We start from the raw sequence: 20,654 nt of genomic DNA on the forward strand, positions 1-20,654 counted from the left end.
TTTTTTGACTTCTCCATTCCACCTTAAGAGCTAAGGAAAAAACTATCACATTAAAGCAATGAAAGGAATCTGTCACTCCTTAGTGGACTTGCTTGCAGTAAACGATTGTGTAGCATTATGTAACTACCTCTTCCAGTTCTTTTCTTTTAGCTTGTTTGGCTCATCACAAACAAATCATTACTAATGTTAGTATTCCCCTTTTTTAAAAGAAAGTTAGGTTTTTGTTTTATAGCATATTTAAAATAGGTTCAATGAGTTATATGATTTAGATATATGAGTAATAGCCACTATGTACAGTAATTGTAAGTTATGGTTGCCACTTCTCCTGGACAGACAGTGGCCTGAATCATTATTCATGAGCAAAACTCTTTCTTAAACCAAAATACAAATAATTAGACTCTTTTACTCTGGAGAATGTTTCACTTTGACAATAATAAATTACTTTAAGGAGATTATGCAAGGCTTAGGAGCTGAAGACTCACTACATTTTATCTGCGTTGGCTCTCAGTAACTATCAGTTCATGGAAAAAATCAAGGAAGAAGAATGAGCAAAAACAAAGGAAGCCAAACAGAGAAATAAATTAACAAAGAACCGAAAACATGTCAGATACAAGATTCAAGATTTTCAGCATATTGCCCTTTATGTAAATTATTCTCTTAAATAACATGCATTGTTATAACCATACCAGAGTGATAGAGACAAATAGCATACAAAAAAGCAGTATCTTATTAAAAGCATGCCATTTTCTTTGATATTTGCTCAAAGTAATTCCTTATTTTAAAAAATCAAATTCCTTTGTTATAAATTTAAAAAATGAAATAGTAGACATAAATAAAGGGAGATTTAATATTTATTTGAGTGGAGGGATTTCTTTATCGAGGCATAGTATACTTAATTTGAGATGGTTCTTTAGGTAGCCTGTTATATCTAACTACAAAAACCTTATTCAAGCCAGCAGCATCTAAGACACTTATGCTCAGTTTCAATACCAACCATTAGGACTTAGGATCACAGAAACAGTATTTTAAAAGCCAGCAAAGCTATCTTTAACATTTGAAAAAGATTGTCCTGTAGCAATCTCCAGAGTTCTATCCTAGCCACAAAAAGCTAGAAAATATTTAGTAACAATTAGCCTGCAATGAAAATATATTTCATTTTTATTTAAATGGAAAGGAGAAAATCAGGATCAAATTGGTTAAAAGAGGCAAAGCATCAGAAAAAGCAATAAGCACAGACTTCCAAGTAGTATAAACAATCTGTTAAGGAAAAGAGATGAAAACTATGGCAAAGAATCAAGTTAAGAATACAAGAAGAAAATTACAATCAATTACAGAGGAATATATGTGTGTGTGTGTGTGTATGTATATATATATATATATATATATATATAAAATAGACAATTTTTATTGAATCTATTTACATCTTGCTGTAACCTAGCTTTTTGAGTTTTTTCTCACTAACTTTATTGTATTTTTCCGATTATATGTTATATATTTTATTGTAAAAAGTTAAGAATTCAAGCAAGTAGAAATAAACATCAAAATTTTTCTAAAGACAAAATGTAAAGAAAAGCACTTAATTTTTTTTCACAAAAATAATGATAGGGTTTACTAACACTTTCAGGCAAACACTGCCATAATGGACTACATGTATTATTTTGTTCATACAAGAGCCCTAAGTGAAAGGAACTCATATTATTTCACTGCTCTTAAAGTTTAGAGTTTTTTGGGTCAGATAATCAGTAAGTAACAAACCCTTTTTTTTTTTGGAGAAGCATATTCACTGTAATCTTAAAATTCTCTCATTAGTTAGCCTTTAGATTTAGATAATACAATGGAAATTACTATATGATATTTTGATATGTCAAGCATCTTTATTATATGTTGGGTAAGTTACCAATGCTTATAGCCATTTTTATATAATGTTGACAGTATCTGTATAAAAATATCGCAAAACAAATGCAAAGGAAAAAATAAACCATAACATCTGGATTCATCAAATAGTCAATAAATACTGTATTCATTTGCTGTGGCTTCCAGGCCATGTTCCACCAACTTGGTGTCTTAAACAATAGAAATTTATTTTCTCACAAGTTACAGAACCTGGAAATCTAAGATCAAAGTGCCATCAGATTTGATTTCTTTTGAGACTTCTCTTCTTGGCTTCTAGATCACTATCTTCTCCCTGTTTCTTCACGTGATCTTGTCTCTGTCCCTGTCTGTGTCCTAATCTTCGCTTCTAACAAGGACACCATTCAAATTGGATTAGGGCTAACTCTAATGATACCATTTAAATTCATTACTTCCTTAAAGTTCCTATCTTGAAAAAGTCACATTCTGAGGTTCTGAGAATTCAGACTTCAACATATGAAATTTTGGTTAACACTACTCAGCCCACAGCAGATGCAATTATATATTTTTTTAAAAAAACATGTGTGGAGATTGTTTAGGGAACTACATATTAAGATATACAGGTGATATGATTTGGCTGTGTCCCCACCCAAAGTTCAAGTGGAATTGTAATTCCCACAATTCCCCTGTGTTTTGGGAGAAAACTGGTGAGAGGTAATTGCATCATATGGGCAATTTCACCCCATAATGTTCTCATGATTGTGAATATGTTTCACAAGATCTTATGGTTTTATAAGTAAGTTTCACTGCACAAGCTTTCACTTTGCTTGCTGCCAACTATGTAAGACAGGACTTTGCTCCTCCTTGCATTCCACCACGACTGTGAGGCCTCACCAGGCATGTGGAACTGTGAGTCAATTAAACCTCTTTCCTTTCTAAATTATCCAGTCTCAGATATGTCTTTATCAGCAGTGTGGAAATAGACTGATACAGTAACTTGGTACTTGTATAGTGGGGCACTTCTGTAAAGATAACTAAAAATGTGGAAGCAACATTGGAACTGGGTAAGAGACAGGGGATGGAACACTTTGGAGAGCTCAGGAGAGTAAAATGTGGGAAAGGTGATAACTCCCTAGAGGCTTGCTGAATGACTTTACCCAAAATGCTGATAGTAATATGGACAATAAAGTCCAGGCTAAAGTGATCTCAAATGGAAATGAGGAACTTGGGAACTGGAGCAAAGATGACATTTGTTATTTTGTAGCAAAGAGACTGGCAGAATTTTGTTCCTGCCCTAGAGATCTGTGGAACTTTGAACTTGAGAGAAATGATTTAGGGTACTGGTAGAAGAAATTTCTAAGCAGCAAGTCATTGAAAAGGTGACTCGGGTGCTGTTTTAAAGGCTTTCAGTTTTATAAGGGAGCATACAAGTTTGAAAACTTTGCAGCTTGACAATGCAATAGAAAAGAAAATCCCATTTGTCTGTGAAGAAATTCAAGCCAGCTGCAGAAGTTTGCCTAAGTAACTAGAAGCTGAATGTTAATCATCAAGACAATGGGGAAGATATATCCAGGGAATGTCAGAGGTCTTCACAGCAGCCCCTCCCATCAAAGGCTCAGAGGCCTAGGAGGAAAAAATGGTTCCTGGGCCAGGCCCAGGATCCCCTTGCTGTGTGGAGCTTAGGGACTTGGTGCCCTGCATCCCAGCCATGGCTGAAAGAAGTCAATGTAGAGCTTGTGTCATGGCTTCAGAGGATGCAAACCCCAAGCCTTGACAGCTTCCATGTGGTGTCGAGCCTGTAAGTGCACAGAAGTCAAGAATTGGGGTTTGTGACCCTCTGCCTAGATTTCAGTGTATAGAAATGCCTGGCTGCCCAGGGATAAGTTTGCTGCAGGGGCAGGGCCTTCAGAAGTTCTCATGGAGAACCTCTGCTAGGGCAGTGCAGAAGTGAATTGTGGAGTTGGAGCCTCCACACAGAGGCCCTAATGGGGCACTGCCTAGTGGAGCTGTGAGAAGAGGGCCACCATCCTCTAGACCCCAGAATGGTCTATTGACTGATAGCTTGCACTGTTCACCTGGAAAAGCCACAAACATTCAATACCAGCTTGTGAAAACTGCCAATAAGGAGGCTGTAACCAGCAAAGCCATAGGGGTGGAGCTGCCCAAGACCATGGGAAACCACCTTTTACATCAACATGACCTGGATGTGAGACATGTAGTCAAAGGAGATAATTTTGTTAAGATTTGACTTACCCTGTCAAATCTTTGGTAAGATTTGACTTAACATGTAAGATTTGTCTGCCCTGGTGGATTTTGGACTTCCATTGGGCCTGTAGCCCTTTTGTTTTGGCCAACTTCTCCCATTTGGCATGGGTATATTTACCAAATGCCTGTACCTCAATTGCATCTTGAAAGTAACTAAATTGCCTTTGATTTTATAGGCTTATAGGTGGAAGGGACTTGCCTTGTCTCAGATAAGACATTGGACTGTGGACTTTTGAGTTAATGCTGAAATGAGTTAAGAATTTGGGGGGCCTTTGGGAAGGCATGGTTTGTTTTGAAATGTGAGGACATGAGATTTGGGAGGAAACAGGGGCAAAATGATATGCTTTAGCTGTGTCTGCACTCACATCTCATCTTGAATTGTAGTTACCACAATTCCCATATGTTGTGGGAGGAACCTAGTGGGATGTAATTGAATCATGGAGATGGGTCTTTCCAGTGCTGTTCTCATGATGGTGCATATGTCTCATGCGATCTGATGGTTATGTAAGAAGGAGTTTCCCTGCACAAGCTCTCTCTTTGCCTACTGCCATCCGTGTAAGATGTGACTTTGCTCCTCCTTGCCTTCTGCCATGATTGCTAGGCCACCCCAGCCATGTGGAACTGTGAGTCAATTAAACCTCTTTCCTTTTTAAATTACCCAGCGTTGGGTATGTCTTTATCAGCAGTACGAAAATGGACTAATACAACAGGCACACCTCAAAGATACTGCAGGTTTGTTTCCAGACCACAGCAATAAAAAACATTATAATAAAGCAAGTCACATAAACTTTTTGGCTTCTCATTGCATATAAACTTATGTTTACATTACACTTCAGCCTATTAAATGTGATAGCACTACATCTTAAAAAACATATATACCTTAATTAAAAAATACTTTAATGCTAAAACATCATGACCATCATCTGTGCCTTCAGGGAGCCGTAATCTCTTTGCTGGTAGAGAGTCTTGCCTTCACATTGATGGCTGCTGACTAACAATGGTGGTGATTGCTAAAGGTTGGGGTGGTTGTGGCGATTTCTTAAAATAAGACAACACTTAAGTTTGCTACATAAATTGGCTCTTCCTTTCCCCGAAAGTTTTCTCTATAGCATAGGATGCTGCTTTACAGCATTTTACCCACAGTAGAAATTCTTTCAAAATTGGAGTCAGTCCTCTTAAACACTGCTGCTTCTTTATGACATAAGTTTCCAAAATATTCTAAATTATCTGTTGTCCTATCAGCAATATTCACAGTATCTTCACCAAGGGCAGATTTAATCTCAAAAAATCATTTGTTTTTTCTCATTGAAAAGATGCAACTCTTGATCCATACAAGTTTGGCTATGAGATTGTAGCAATTAAGTCACATACTCAAGCTCCACTTATAATTCTACTTCTCTTGCTGCTTCCATCACATCTGCAGTTACTTCCTTCACTGAAGTCTTGAACCCCTTAAAATCATCCATGAGGGTTGGAATCAACTTCTTCCAAATGCCTTTTAATGTTGAAATGTCATCCTATGAACTACAAATATTCTTCATGGAATCTAGAATGGCAAATTATTTCCAGAAGGTTTTCAACTTACTTTGCCAGGATCCATCAGAGTAACCACGGCTACAGCAGCTAGAGCCTAATGAAATGTCTTTCTTGGAAAATAAAATTTGAACATCAAAATCGCAACTTGATTTATGGGCCGCAGAATAGATACTGTGTAAACAGCCATGAAAACAACATTAATCATGTATATCTTCATTAGCGTTCTTGAGTGACCAGGTGCATTGTCAATGAACAGTAATATTTTGAAATAAACCTTTTATTCTGAGCAGTAGATCTCAACAGGGGCTTATAATAGTCACTAAACTATGCAGTAAATAGATGTACTGTCATCCAGGCTTTGTTTTTCTGTTTCTAAGACACAGGCAGATCAAATTTAACAAAATTCTTAAGGCCCCTAGGATGTCCAGAATAGTAAATAAGCACTGGCTTCAATTAAAGTCACCAGCTGTGTTAACCCCTAACAAGAGAGTTATGGGTTTTTTGAATCTTTGAAGCTAGACGTTGACTTCTCTTTCACTATGAAAGTCCTAGATAGCATCTCTCATTACAAGACTTTGTCTACTTTGACAATCTGTTATTTAGTGCAATCACCTTCATCATTTATCTCAGTTAGATCTTCTGGATAACTTGCAGCAGCTTCTACATCAGTACTTGCTGTTTCACATTGCACTTTCATGTTATAGAGATGGCTTCTTTCTTTAAACCTCATGAACCAGCTCCTGCTAGCCTCCAATTTTTCTTCTGCAGCTTCCTCATAGAATTGAAGGGATTTAGGGCTTTACTCTGGATTAAGCTTTGTCTTAAGTGAATGTTGTGGTTGGTTTGATCATCTTAGACTTTATTCATATCTTTATTCATAAAGACCACTCAGACTTTATTCATATTATCAATAAGGCTGTTTTACTTTATTATCATTTATGTGTTCACTGGAATAGCACTTTTAATTTCCTTCAAGAACTTTTCCTTTGAATTCACAACTTTGCTGTTTGAAACAAGATGCCTAGCTTTTGGCCTGCCTTGACTTTTGAAATGCCTTCCTCACTAAGTTTAATAATTTCTAGCTTTCGATTTAAAGTGAGATATACAACACTTTCTTTTACTTGAACACTTACGGTCATGGTAGGGAGTTTAATTAGCCTAATTTTAAGATTGTTATATCTCAAGGAACAGAGATGCTTCAGGAGAGAGAGAGAAAGATGGAGAAGGGCCAGTCAGTAGAGCAGTCTGAACACACACAACATTTATCAGTTAAGATTGTGGTCTTATATAAGTGTCATTTGTGGTGCTCCAAAACCATTAGAATAGCAACATTTAAAAATCACTGATCACAGATCACTATCAACAGATATAATTATTATTATATATTATTAAAGTTTAAATATTGTGAAAATTCTCAAAAGATGACACAGAGGCACAATATGAGTACGTGATGTTGGAAAATTTTCTGATGAACTTGCTCAATTTGTAAAACAAACAAACAAAAAATGCAATGCAATAAGATGAAGTGCAATAAAACAAAGTATGCCTGTAGTAAGAGTCCTAAGAATTTGAGATTTCTTAGAATATGTGCTTTATCTTGAAAACACTATTCTCCAAATACCTTGGCTTATATGCTAATAAGAGATTGGATTAGAAATCCTGTAAATAATAAAATTTTTTGTCAGATACAAAATATCAGTTAACTACAGACAGCTCTCAACTTACCTATGGCTCATCTTATGATTTTTCTACATTACAATGGTGTGAAAATGATACAGAAGCCATACTTAAAATTTTGAATTTTGGTATTTTTTAGTGCTAGTGGTATGTGGCAGAATATTAATGGAATATTCACTCAAATCAATTTCAATCTCAGTTCTCTAGTTTAGCTTTTCCTTTCAAAATAAAACCTAGAGGCTTTAAATTAGAATTAGTGTTTTTGCTGGGGAAATAATTCATAAGTACCTTACACTAAGACTATTTGTGATTATGAATAAAGTTGAAGAACTAGAAAAATACAATTAAAATAAACATTTTAAAATCGTGTTCAGAGGTTTGATAGATAAGTTTCTTAAAATTATTAAAGTAGCAGCAGGTTTTCACAGATATCAAAGTCTCATGTCTTTGTTCCTATATGCAGTATAAGGATATTCAGGATTTTTCCACTTCTTTAGTGGGGATGGTGACCATTTATTTATTAATTAGTGTGTTTATTCATTAAGCAGATGTGTGTGGAATATTTTACCAGTGGGCAGGCTCTACGCTGAGTGTGTTTCTCAAGTATTTATTAGATCCTAAATACAGCCAACCTTTGCCTTGTTTAATTTGACATTTGGAACACAAATTTAAGTAAATGCCAGAGTTTCACTCTAAAGATGAAGCAATTTTCTCTATTTGATCTGTTTGTCCTTCTTGGGTCTGCATAGCTCAGTCAAAAGACATTTATACAAACTTCTAGTGGCTGATTCCCATAACCAAATTAACCACAAAATTCTACAAGAACAGGATATGATTCATACCTTGCTCAATGTCTTCATTTCTGTCAGTTCATACAATTTTTTTTCTTTTACTAGTGTTGGATGCATTAGTTCTAATGTTAGCAACAACATTTTATATATCTGCACACCTTTCTTCCTACCTCCACTCCTATGCCTGCCATGTGAAAGCCTCCACTGTGCTTCTCTGGCAAGCACTGGCACAATTTTCTCAGTGTCCCTGAGTCTTTTTTGCATGCCTGTTCTCTGTTCCTGGCTCCCAGTTGACAATACCATTTTTGGGGACCTCTCCTAATCCCAAATTTTATGTTTGATTGCCCAGAGATGTAAAAGTTGCAGATGCTAAAGGAAAACTCTTTGAATCAAGGGACCATAACTATCCTTCCCCGCTATCTCATTGATAGATATCTTTCCAATAAAGTCATTCCTTTTCATGTTTTTGAATTTTCATTTATAATGATTTCTACCGTTGCTCTGAGAAATTTTGCAGTAGGTGGTCACGGTGGCTTACGCCTGTAATCTCAGCACTTTGGGAGGCCGAGGCAGGTGGATCATCTGAGGTCAGGAGTTCGAGATCAGCCTGATCAACATGGCAAAACCTCATCTTTACTAAAAATACAAAATTAGCCAGGTGTGGTGGCATGTGCTTGTAATCTCAGCTACTCAGGAGGCTGAGGGCCGGAGAATCACTTGAACACTGGAGGCGGAGGTTGCATTGAGCTGAGATCACACCACTGCACTCCAGGCTGGGCAACAGAGCAAGACTCTGTCTCAAAAAATGATAGAAATAATAAATTTGCAACAGCTAATTTCAGAAGACATTTTAGATAGTTGGAGCTTATTTTATAGAAACATAATATAATTTTATATTTAAATATATTCATATTTTAAAGAAGTGTGATAGGGTGTTTAATAAAAACATTCAAGCATAAATATCTATCAGGATACAAATTTTTATGGCAAATTGAAAGGAAGTATAATTTCATTGAGAAAAAATAAGCCTTTTTAATATTAAAAATAATGTGCTCATATTATGAATGATAGGTTAATCACATCATTATTGTTACATTATCATCCTTCTGGCTACCTTTTAAAAAGTAGCATAACAGTTGTATTTAAAATAGGAAAAAATCTTTTTTAGCTATTAAGATATATGATACAAATTTTAGATTCTAACTTTTAAAATGCACAAGAATACTGTTTTTAAAATCACCTTAGGAAGTGTCATCATTTGTTTAGATGCTATCACAAAATACCTTAGACTGGGTGGCTTACAAACAACAGAAATGTATTTCTCACAGATCCAGAAGCCGGGAAGTCCAAGATCAAGGTAGTACAGATCTTGTAAAGACTCACTTTCAGGTTCATAGAACACACCTCCTCACTGTCTCTTCATGTGATGGAAGGAGGGAGAGTTCTCTCTTGGGGCTCTTTCATAAAGGCACAGCTTTATTGATGAGGGCTCTGTTGCATGACTGAATCACTTCCTAAAGGCCCAACTTCTTAAATACCATCACCTCACCTCAGGGGTTAGGATTTCAACATATGAATTTTGGGGTGGCGCAAACATTTAGATCACAGCAGGGAGCAAAGGACCGAAAAATGTGAAGATCCACAAGTCTCAAATCACAGCTTATCAACGCTTATGAGTATTACACTTTTACTGTATTTTTCCTTTTTTTTGTTTTCATAAGGTCTTCCTTCCTCCCTCCTAACAAAGTAATTTTTCTTTGCCCAAGACTCTTACAAACATTCTTGGGAAAATATTTTTTTCATTTTTTTCTTAAAGACAGACCCCATTACCCAATGGCAAATTTGTTTGTTTTTTATTTTTAATTTTTGTGGTTCAAAGTAAGTATATATATTTATGGTGTATACGAGATGTTTTGAAGCGGGCATACAATGTGAAATAAGCACATTATGGTGAATGGGGTATTCCCCCCTCAAGCAAGATCCCCCCACCCCTTGAACATGTAATATTCTTGCTCCACATGCTTCTTCATATCAGGATAATTCCTTCAGATCTCTTCCCGCCAACCCCAATAGTTTGAGGTCACTTCACTGTCTTGAACAGCACATAGGAGGTACATAAATTTCCAAACTAGTTGAGAAGGAACTCCTAATCTCACTTGTAGGGACCCAGAGGATTTCATCAAAGGGAAGCTGTGACCTACAGATGGGACACTTTCTGAGGTTGGGGAAAAAATCTTCCTCATCACTCTAAAATTCTAACCTTATTTGAGCTTCCCAACACACCATTTTCCTGAAAAATCTTCTGTCAAATGTTGCCAATCACTTATTAAGTATTAAATGTCAAGAATACAGTTTGAATTTGTATCTCATTTGAACTCTCTACAGTATTTGACAACCATGACAATTTCTTCATTGAAATCTTGGCTTCCATCACACCTCTCTCTTAGGGTACCCCTTACTTTTCCCACTACTTTCTCTCAGGCTCCTTCCTATGCAGCTCCATCTCTGTCCACTTCAAAACTCTGCTTTTCTTACTCTGAACACTGTCTTTGGTAATCACACTCACTGTCTGGTCTTTACCAATGGGATGTTAACACGGCTTACAGCTTAGGTCTTTCAGCTGAGCTTCATCTGAATGTTACAGCCTACACTCAATAGTGCTCTTTGTGTTGATGTCAATTATGTTTTTATTAAATATGGGTAAAGTTGTTGCTCCAGAAAGATTTATGATATATATCCCATGACTTCCCATATACTCTAACACAAATCGTAAAACGTGTAGGCACATACATTTTTTAAACTAAGTATAAGAAATCTAGCCACAGTCAAGTTACTCACTCCTCAGCACTTGAACACTTCTTTAGCCAGTTGGGCCAGTTTTCTCTCCCATATAGCTTTTCTCCATCTCTTTTCAAAGCCTCTGCTAGTCAGTCAGTCTCCCCACCTGAGATGCTGTCCTTTCTGTTCTTATATCCAAATGATCCCCTCTCTTTTAGGGGTTGACTCAGTTTTTACACACTCAGTGCAGTCTTTCTTGGTAATTCTAATACCCATTTATCTTACCTTTCTGGAACTGTAATAGAATGTATTACGAATACAAATTCATTTAGACCTTAAGTCAAATACAGTTTTAAACTTATATATAATAACTTCATGCATATATTTTTTGATTTTGCAACTACAGTACAATTAGAGGCTGAATGTTTATGTCCCTTATATTTTATGGGTTGAAACCCTACTCTTAATGTGATGTATTAGGAGGAAGGGCCTTTGTGCAAGGTAAATTTTGTTGCATGAATATTGAGTAGGGTCTTAACACTTAGTGAAAATATCTTCAATTGTAAAATAAAGTTGTCACCTTGAGGGAAATGTTCTATCAAGTCTCTAAGTGCCTTGTGTAGTTACTTCACCAAAACTATATTTCTTTTGGTATTTTAACTTTTGTTGAATTATTGTTTATGTAAAAACAAAAGAAGGTCAATTAAGAGGTTGAAAAAAATGGAACAAAGTGAAAAGAGAACAGGAATGTGTATACGGTGAGCACTTGTGTGACTGGTGCAACGTAGGTCTGGAAATGCATATTTTATGTATTTTCACAATAAGAGAGTTGTAAGTATCCTCATTTCTCCAAAAAGAAACTGAAATTCCACAAAATTATGTAAATAGTCATGTGTCACTTGGTTATTAAGAGCTAAACCTGGTATTTGACCTGAGATGTCTGTAACACTAACGCTCATGCTATTTTACAAAATTCTAAATAGGCAAAGGAAAAAATATCATGAGGCCTCAGATTATTTTTCATCCTGTGACTAGACATTTTCACATGATGTAGGATTCCCTAATACAGCAGCATAGGTTTATGAGCCCTAAGTAACAAAAATTAACTTTAGATTTAGTATCCTAGTTTGGATCCCAGAATCAGACTTTGAGACAGGATTCATATGCAAATAATTCATTTGGGAGTTGATCCCATAAACATAAGTAGAGCAGTGGTGAAGCGATTAAGAAAAGAGAAGGTTGGGAGGCCGAGGCGGGTGGATCACGAGGTCAAGAGATCGAGACCATCCTGGTCAACATGGTGAAACCCCGTCTCTACTAATACAAAAAAAATTAGCTGGGCACGGTGGCGCGTGCCTGTAATCCCAGCTACTCAGGAGGCTGAGGCAGGAAAATTGCCTGAACCCAGGAGGCGGAGGTTGCGGTGAGCCGAGATCGCGCCATTGCGCTCCAGCCTGGGTATCAAGAGCGAAACTCCGTCTCAAAAAAAAAAAAAAAAAAGAAAAGAAAAGAGAAGGAAGCCAATAAAAGTGCATCATCAGACAGGTTACTATAGCGGGCAACTATAGCTTAGTCTCACAAGCTTATTACACCTGAAGGTAGAGAGTTGCATCATATGAACCAAATCTTGGCAGTTAATGATTAAAAACCACTCCTGTGGACCATTAATTCTCCAGAATTTTCAGCCTGCTTTATGCACAGGTGGACTGGGCTCCAGCAACCAGAGCAAGCCCTCAGGCAGAGAGTTGATGATATTTGGAAGTCTATTGGCTGGTATTAAAAAGGCCCGGGGTGTGTGGATAAAGAACTCATCTGCTACATTAAGAAAAACAAGATGTTAAAAGTATATTAGGTATCTTTGACAAAATATATTCTTTTTAACAAATTACGTTGGGATAACTGGATAGCCACATGTAATAAAATAAAACCTGACCCCTGTTTATATACAAAAATAAATCCAACAAAATGAACTAAAAATGTAAATGTAAGAAATGAAACTGTTAAACTCCTAGAAAAGCTTCATAACACTGGATTTGGCAATGTTTTCTTGGATATGACACCAAAAGCATAAGAAACAGAAGCAAAAATAGACAAATGAGATTACATCAAATAAAAAGCTTCTGTAGAGCAAAGGATGCAATCTAGAGTGAAAAGACAACATGTGGAATGGGAGAAATATTTGCAAACCATATCTCTAATAAGGGGTTTATATAGAAAATAATATAAGGAATTCCTACAACTCGATAGTGAAGAAACAAATAACCTTATTTTAAAATAGGCAAAGGACTTTCATAGACATTTCTCTTCCCGAGAATACATAAATAGCCTATAGGTATATGAAAATATGCTCAACAAAATAATTTGAAGAAAACAAATCAAAACAATTAGATATTACTTCATATCTATTAGAATGGCTGTTATTAAAAAACAAGATAAGTTTTGGCAAAAATGTTAAGAAATTGGAAACTTGTACCCTACTGGTAGGAATGCAAAGTGATGCAGCTGCTATAAAAAAGAATAGGAGATATGGTGTTTCCTAAAATATTAAAAATGGAATTACCATATGATCCAGCAATCTCACTTCTGGGCATATATCACAAAGAATTGAAATCAGGATCTTAAAGATACATCTGTGCTCCCAAGTTCACTGCAGCATTACTCATACTAGCCAAGATACTGAAACATTTATGTATGTTTAATATCCACTTACATATAAATAGATAAGGAAAATGTGCCATATTCACAGGGTGGAATATTATTCAGCCTTAAAAAATAAGGCAATCCTACCATATGCTACAAGAAGGATAAATCTGGTGAACATTACACTAAGTGAAACAAACTAGTCACAGAAATAAACTAGTCACAGAAATACTGCATATTTCCAACTATATGATGTACCTAAAATAATCAAACTCATAGAAACAAAATAATGGAATAGTGGTTTCCAGGAACTGGAAGAAGGTATAGAAATAGTTGCAGTTCAATGAGGATAAAGTTTAGTTATGCAAGATGAGTAACTTTTAGAGACCAGCAGTATACTACTGTAACTATAGTTAACTATTTATTGCATACCTAAAATTTCGTTAACAGAGTATATCTCAGGTTATATGTTTTTAGCACCACATACACACAGACACACTCTGTTCTCATGCTGCTCATAAAGACATACCCAAGACTGGTAATTTGTAAAAGAAAAAGGTTTAATGGACTCAGTTCCACATGGCTGGGGAGGCCTCACAATCATGGTGAAAGGCAAAGGAGAAACAAAGACATGTCTTACATGGCAGTAGGCAAGATGGCAACATAGCTTGTGCAGGGGAACTGTCCTTTATAAAACCATCAGATCTTATGAGACTTACTCACTACCATAGGAACAGCATGGGAAAGACTCGCCCCCATGATTCAGTTATCTCTCACTTGGTCCCTCCCATGACACATGGAATTTTGGGAGCTAAAATTCAAGATGAAATTTGGATAGGGACACAGCCAAGCCATATCTCACACATATTAGCTTGTGGGTGGAATCATCATAATGCCAGGAAAACCAGACTCCAAGTTATGTCACCTAGAAAATTTCTCCAAACTCCTCCATGAAGGCATTTTGTGATGCATAATGGCCAACTCTCACAAAGCAGTAAAAACTCCAACTTGCACCTCAGCACATTTAACCCTGAGGATATGACATTTCCACTAGCACTCCTGCTGTGGCTGCTCTTGGCATTCAATCTTGTTTTAATTTTCCCCTTTACCAGAGAGTTTCTTTAGTCCATCATCTTCAAAAATGCCTATGTCTTGGGTGGCTTAATCTAAATCAGATGAAAAGCCTACTGGTTTTGCCTGAATCCTAGCCGCAAGGGAGTATAAGGAACTTTAGCTTCTATGGTGAAAAGGACACTCTTTCCAGTCAAACTCATCAAAACTCATAAGGTAGTGGGAGGAAAGTATATAAGCATAGGAAGTTAAGAGACTGATTCTCCATAAAGGAATAAAAAAATCCATGATATATAGTTAACGTATTTTAATTCACAATTTAAATTTTTTGTTAAATACATTCCAGAAATAAGCTGGGTATCAAGGCTTTCTTTCAGAAAGCATAAAAGGATGTTTGAAGATCTCACCTTTAGTTGAGGAGGTACAGTGATTCCTTCATTCTTGGTCTTACCTCCACTTTTCTTTAATTTTCAGTGCCATTGTTGTTTTTCTGGGTCAAACTTTTTAACTACCCTGTTTTTTTCTTTACTTTTTTTTCTTTTTATGTGTAAGAAACTTTGCTGTAAGAAGTCCTTCCCCAAATGCATCCCTAGGGCACTCTTAAAAACTGAGAGCAGCAGGCTCCTCTCCCCTCTGTTCAATCTATGAGTCACTCACTCACTCATTATATGCGTCATAAGCATAAGCCTACCCATAATTCTGTGAAGGCAATTCATTTTGACAGTGCTACACTATGCACCAAGAACTATTTGAGGCAAAGAAAGAGGTAAAATATGAAGATAAGAAGAAACTGGCCTCAAGGGATTTTAAATCTCATAAAGTTATGTATAAACTAGACAAATATATAAACAACTGTATTACAAGGATATAAGCAAGGAAAAAGATGATTACTAGGGCAATATGGAGAGAGGCAAATAAATCTCCATTTTGGACTGGGTTTCAGGAAGTCTAGGGTATTTGAAAAGCTACTTCTTGATGTTTGCAAAGGGTTTGGACAAATAGAGTTAAGGTGTGACAGGAATATCTTCTAAAGAAACCAAATAAGGAAAATATGGATTATATTTGACAATTATTAAATTGCCTAATTTTCTCAGAATAAATACTGTCTATAGAATAATAGAAGGAGACACAGACAAGTAACATGTGAATAGTCCCATGGCGAAAGTCTGAACTATGGCTGTCTCAAAAGAGAAAATGAGACCCTGGTTGAGTATTAAGCCGTGTGTTTCTTCTCATGTTGAACAAAGTACATACTCTTTGACCTTCTATTGGCATTTAACTCATTACATTTTAATAAGAAATTTATTATTAGAAGTCATAGTCTCTTTAGACCAATTTCACATTCAGAGATTAAAAAGTGTACGCATGTATCAAATGTTAAATAGATATTATTTTACTGGACTGAGAAACTGATCTTTCTTTATGCTCTAGTTTAACATCTTTCTGAATGTCCCAGTTTTATAGTGACAAGTACCTTGGATATAATGAGCCAGACAGAACTATTCTGAAAGGCACAGAATAACAAAGCTTCAAGAGTGTCACTAACCCTCTTTCTCTTTTGATTTCTGCCACAACTCAGTAGTTAAAATAATGCCATTATACCGTTTCCAAAAAGTATGACGAACTGTTCTAATTAAGCCATTTGAAACAACAATTTTAGCCCAAATATATGTGCAACCAAATGTTTTCTTGAATTAATTTTCCATTGCTCTTTTGTGCAAATTAGAGTTTTCATAATTGTAAATGTTTAAAATAAAAATATTAGAAGCCACAATTTCTGACAATATAAATTGTTGGCTTATTAAGTTCTACACCAGTATTACATGTTAAAAAACAGAACTTAACTTCTGAAACAATAAAAACCTTAACTAATTTATGAATGTTAAAAAATTAAAATATGAAGTTATAAAAGTAGAAGTATAATAATTATCTTGACAGCACATACATACTTTAGAAAACATTAGATTAATTTGAGAGTATTTTTCCTTCCTTCAAATGGAGTTTAAAATATTTTTCATTCTTCATTCACCTCATCACACATTTAAACATTCATATGCAAACCTAGTGTCATTGCTTTAGTGCTGTACAATTATTTACACAAACTTAAAAATGTTCCATAGTTTCTGTTTATCACTTATGATTATCTTCATATGCTATAAAGGTCTAAACTCAGAATAGTTTGGGAGTAAGTACTTTCTAAAAATTATGAATTTTGCAACTGCATAAATAACAAAATTTGAAGAATTTCATTTATACCACTTCATAATTAGTAGCAATGCAAATAAAGACAGAGCTATAATTTTATTTATGTTTCACAGTTCATTTTGTCTGGAATGCCACTGCTATCAACCTGTGCCAGAATCTCTCTCTTGAACTATTACTATGACCTGCTGAAATACCTTTCTGACAATCATTACATTCTCACTTCAATCTGTATTCACAAGGTAGTCTGAGTTATCATTTAAATTTGAAAATCTGATAATATCACTTTACTTATTTAAACTTTCGATGGCTTCTTATTGCTCTTGGAATAAGCAGAAAATCATTAACATGATCTAAAAGGATCTGGATAATGTGAACCTTGTCCAAACCTCTATCCTCTACCCAGATCCCACCAAAAATAACTGTTTTGGTGGAACATTTTCCCCCCAGTTTTTCAAATACGCTCTTCTTTTTCTAGAATGCTTCCCTGCTCCTCCATTTCATAGTGATTAAATAGCTTTCAAGTTATAGAACTGATACAATTTGGCTTTGTCCCCACCCAAATCTCATCTTGAACTTGTAGTTTGCCTAATCCCCATGTGTTGTGGAAGGGACCTTGTGAAAAGTAATTGAATCATGGCAGTGGTTACCTTCATGCTGTTCTTGTGATAGTGAGTTTTCACAAGATCTGATGGTTTTATAAGGGGCTTTTTCCCCTCTTCACCCTGCACTTCCTCTGTTTGCCACCATGTGTAAAAGGACGTGTTTACTTCTGCTTCTGAAATGATTTTCTGAGGCATCCCTAGCCATGCTAAACTGTGAGTCAATTAAACCTCTTTCCTTTCTAAATTACCCAGTTTCAGATGTGTCTTTACTAGCAGCATAAGAACAAACAAATATAGTAAATTGGTACCACAGAGAGTGGGGTGCTTCTTAGAGATATCTGAAAATGTGAAAGCAACTTTAGAACTGGGTAACAGGCAGAGGTTGGACCAGTTTAGAGTGCTCAGAAGAAAACAAGAAAATGTGGAAAATTTTGGAACTTCCTAGAGACTTGTTCAATGACTTTGAAAAAAATGCTGATAGGGATCTCGACAATGAAATCCATGCTGAAGTGCTCTCAGATGGAGATGAGGAACCTGTTGGGAACTGGAGTAAACATCACTCTTACTATGCAAAGAGAATAGTAGCATTTTGCCCTTTCCCTAGAGATCTGTGGAACTTTGAACTTGGGATGGATGATTTGGGGTATCTGGCAGAAGAAATGTCTAAGTGGCAAAGGATTCAAGAGAAGCAAAGTATTAAAGTTTGGAAAGTTTGCAGCCTGACAATGCAATAGAAAAGAAAAACCCATTTTCTGGGGAGAAATTCAAGCCAGCTTCATACATTTGCATAAATAATGATAATCACCATGACAATGAGAAAAATGTCTCCAGAGTATATCAGGGACCTTCTTAGCAATCAGTCCATCACAGGCCCAGAGGTCTAGGAGGAAAAAATGGTTTTATGGGCCAGGCCCAGGGCCACCCTGCTGTGTATAGCCTAAAGACCTGGTGTTCTGTATCCCATCAGCACCAGCCATGGTTAAAAGGAGCCAAGGTACAGCTAGGCCATGGCTTCAGAGGGTGCAAGCCACAAGCCTTTGCAGCTTCCACACGGTGTTGAGCCTGCAGTTCCACAAAAGTCAAAAGTTGAGGTTTGGAAACCTCCGCCTAGATTTCAGAGGATGTATGGAAATGCAAAACTTTGCTGCAGAAGCAGAACTCTCATGAAGAACCTCTGGTAGGGCAGTGCAGAGGGAAAATGTGGAGTTGGAGCCTCCATACAGAGTCCCCACTGGGGCATTGCCTAGTAGAGCTGTGAGAAGAAAGACACCATCCTCTAGACCCCCAAATGGTAGATCCACAGAAAGCCTGCACTGTGCACCTGGAAAAGCCTCAGAAACTCAACACAAGCCTGTGAAAGCAGCCAGGAGGGGTCTGTTCCCTGCAAAACTATGAAACAGAGCTGCCCAAGGCTGTGGGAGCCCACCTCTTGCATCAGCAGGATCTGGATCTGAGACATGGAGTCAAAGGAGACCACTTTGCAACTTGAAGGTTTAATAACTGCCTTATTAGATTTCAGACTTGCATGGGGCCTGTAGCCCCTTTGTTTTGGTTAATTTCTCCCATTTGGAATAGGTGTATTTGCCCAATGCCTGCAACCCTCATTGTATCTAGGAAGTAACTAACCTGCTTTTGATCTTACAGGCTCTTAGGTGGAAGGAAATTGCCTTGTCTCAGTTGAGACTTTGGACTCGGACTTTTGAGTTAATGCTGAAATGAGTTAAGACTTTGGGGGACTGTTGGGAAGGTATTATTGTGCTTTGAAATGTGAGGCCATGAGATTTGGAAGGGGGAAGGAGTGGAATAATATGGTTTGGCTGTGCTGAAACCCAAATCTCATCTTGAATTATAGTTACCATAATCCCCATGTGTCCTGGGAGGGACCTGGTGGGAGATAATTAAATCATGGAAAAGGTTACCTCCATGCTGTTCTCATGATAGTGAGTGAGTTCTCACAAGATCTGATAATTTTATGAGGAGCTTTTCCCCACCTTTGCTCTGTACTTCCTCTTGCTGCTGCCATGTGGAAAAAGGATGTGTTTGCTTCCTCTTCTGCCATGTTTGTAAGTTTCCTAAGGCCTCCTAGCCATGCTGACCTGTGAGTCAATTAACCCTCTTTCCTTTATAAATTACCCAGTCTGAGATACATCTTTAGTAGTTGCATGAGAAGGAACTAATACAATAACAAACCACACCACATTTCAGCCTGGGTCTCTTCTGTTATTATAGCATCACATAGAGCCACGTTTTTTTCCCTTTATAGGATTCACTTAGTAAATAGTAATAATTTGTGTAACTATTTGAATAAAATATGTCTCCCAACTAAACTGTGAAAGGATTATACATAATTTTGAGTTCAATTTTATCTTTAGGGGGTAGAAAAGCACCTGTCATTTATTGCCAAATTGAATAAATGACTAAAAATAAAAGCAAGCAGTAAATCAAGTCCAGCAAAGCATAAAAATAATTCTGTACCAGGACCAAGTGGGATTTATCACAGAAAGGCAAAATTGCTTTAACATCTAAAAATCAAATACAAAAAAGCCCACCATATTAATAATATAAGTAAAAAAACCATGATTATCTCAAATGATTCAGAAAAAATACTTGAAAAAATCCAACACCCTTTCATGATAAAAATGTTCACAAGCTAGTAATAGAAGGTCATTTTCTTGACCTGATAAGAGACATATAGGAAAAAATAAAACAAAGCTACATAACGGTGACAGATCGAATTTTTTTACTTAAAATCAAGAACAAGTTAAGAATATCCACTCTTCCACTTCTATGTAAAATTCTACTAGTGGTCCTAGCCAAAACAATTAGGTAAGAAAAAGAAATAACAGGCTGGGCACAGTGGCTCATGCCTGCAATCCTAGCACTTTAGGAGGTCAAGGTAGGCAGATCACTTGAGGCCAGGAATTCAAGACCAACCTGGCTATCATAGTGAAAGCACATCTTTACTGGAAATACAAAAATTATCCAGGCATAGTAGTATGTGTAAGGCCAGTCACCTCGCCGGGAGCTCGGACACGCCCACCCCCCTCCGCACCTAGAAACTACGTCACCACTCCATGCCCAGCACCAAGCTGTGCACTCAGCACCTAGTCCACCATTGGAAAACCCCGCCAAAATTCAAAAGAAGCCCCACCAGAACTTGTCCAATAGCATTTTGTCCTGTCCAGGCCCCACTCCCCCTGGGCGGCCCGCTCACCAGAAATCCCACCTACCTGCCAAT

This window comes from Aotus nancymaae, unplaced genomic scaffold, assembly GCF_030222135.1.
Source record: "Aotus nancymaae isolate 86718 unplaced genomic scaffold, 86718_ANA_hifiasm-v0.15.2.pri h1tg000064l_0, whole genome shotgun sequence".
In the NCBI taxonomy this organism is placed as follows: domain Eukaryota; kingdom Metazoa; phylum Chordata; class Mammalia; order Primates; family Aotidae; genus Aotus; species Aotus nancymaae.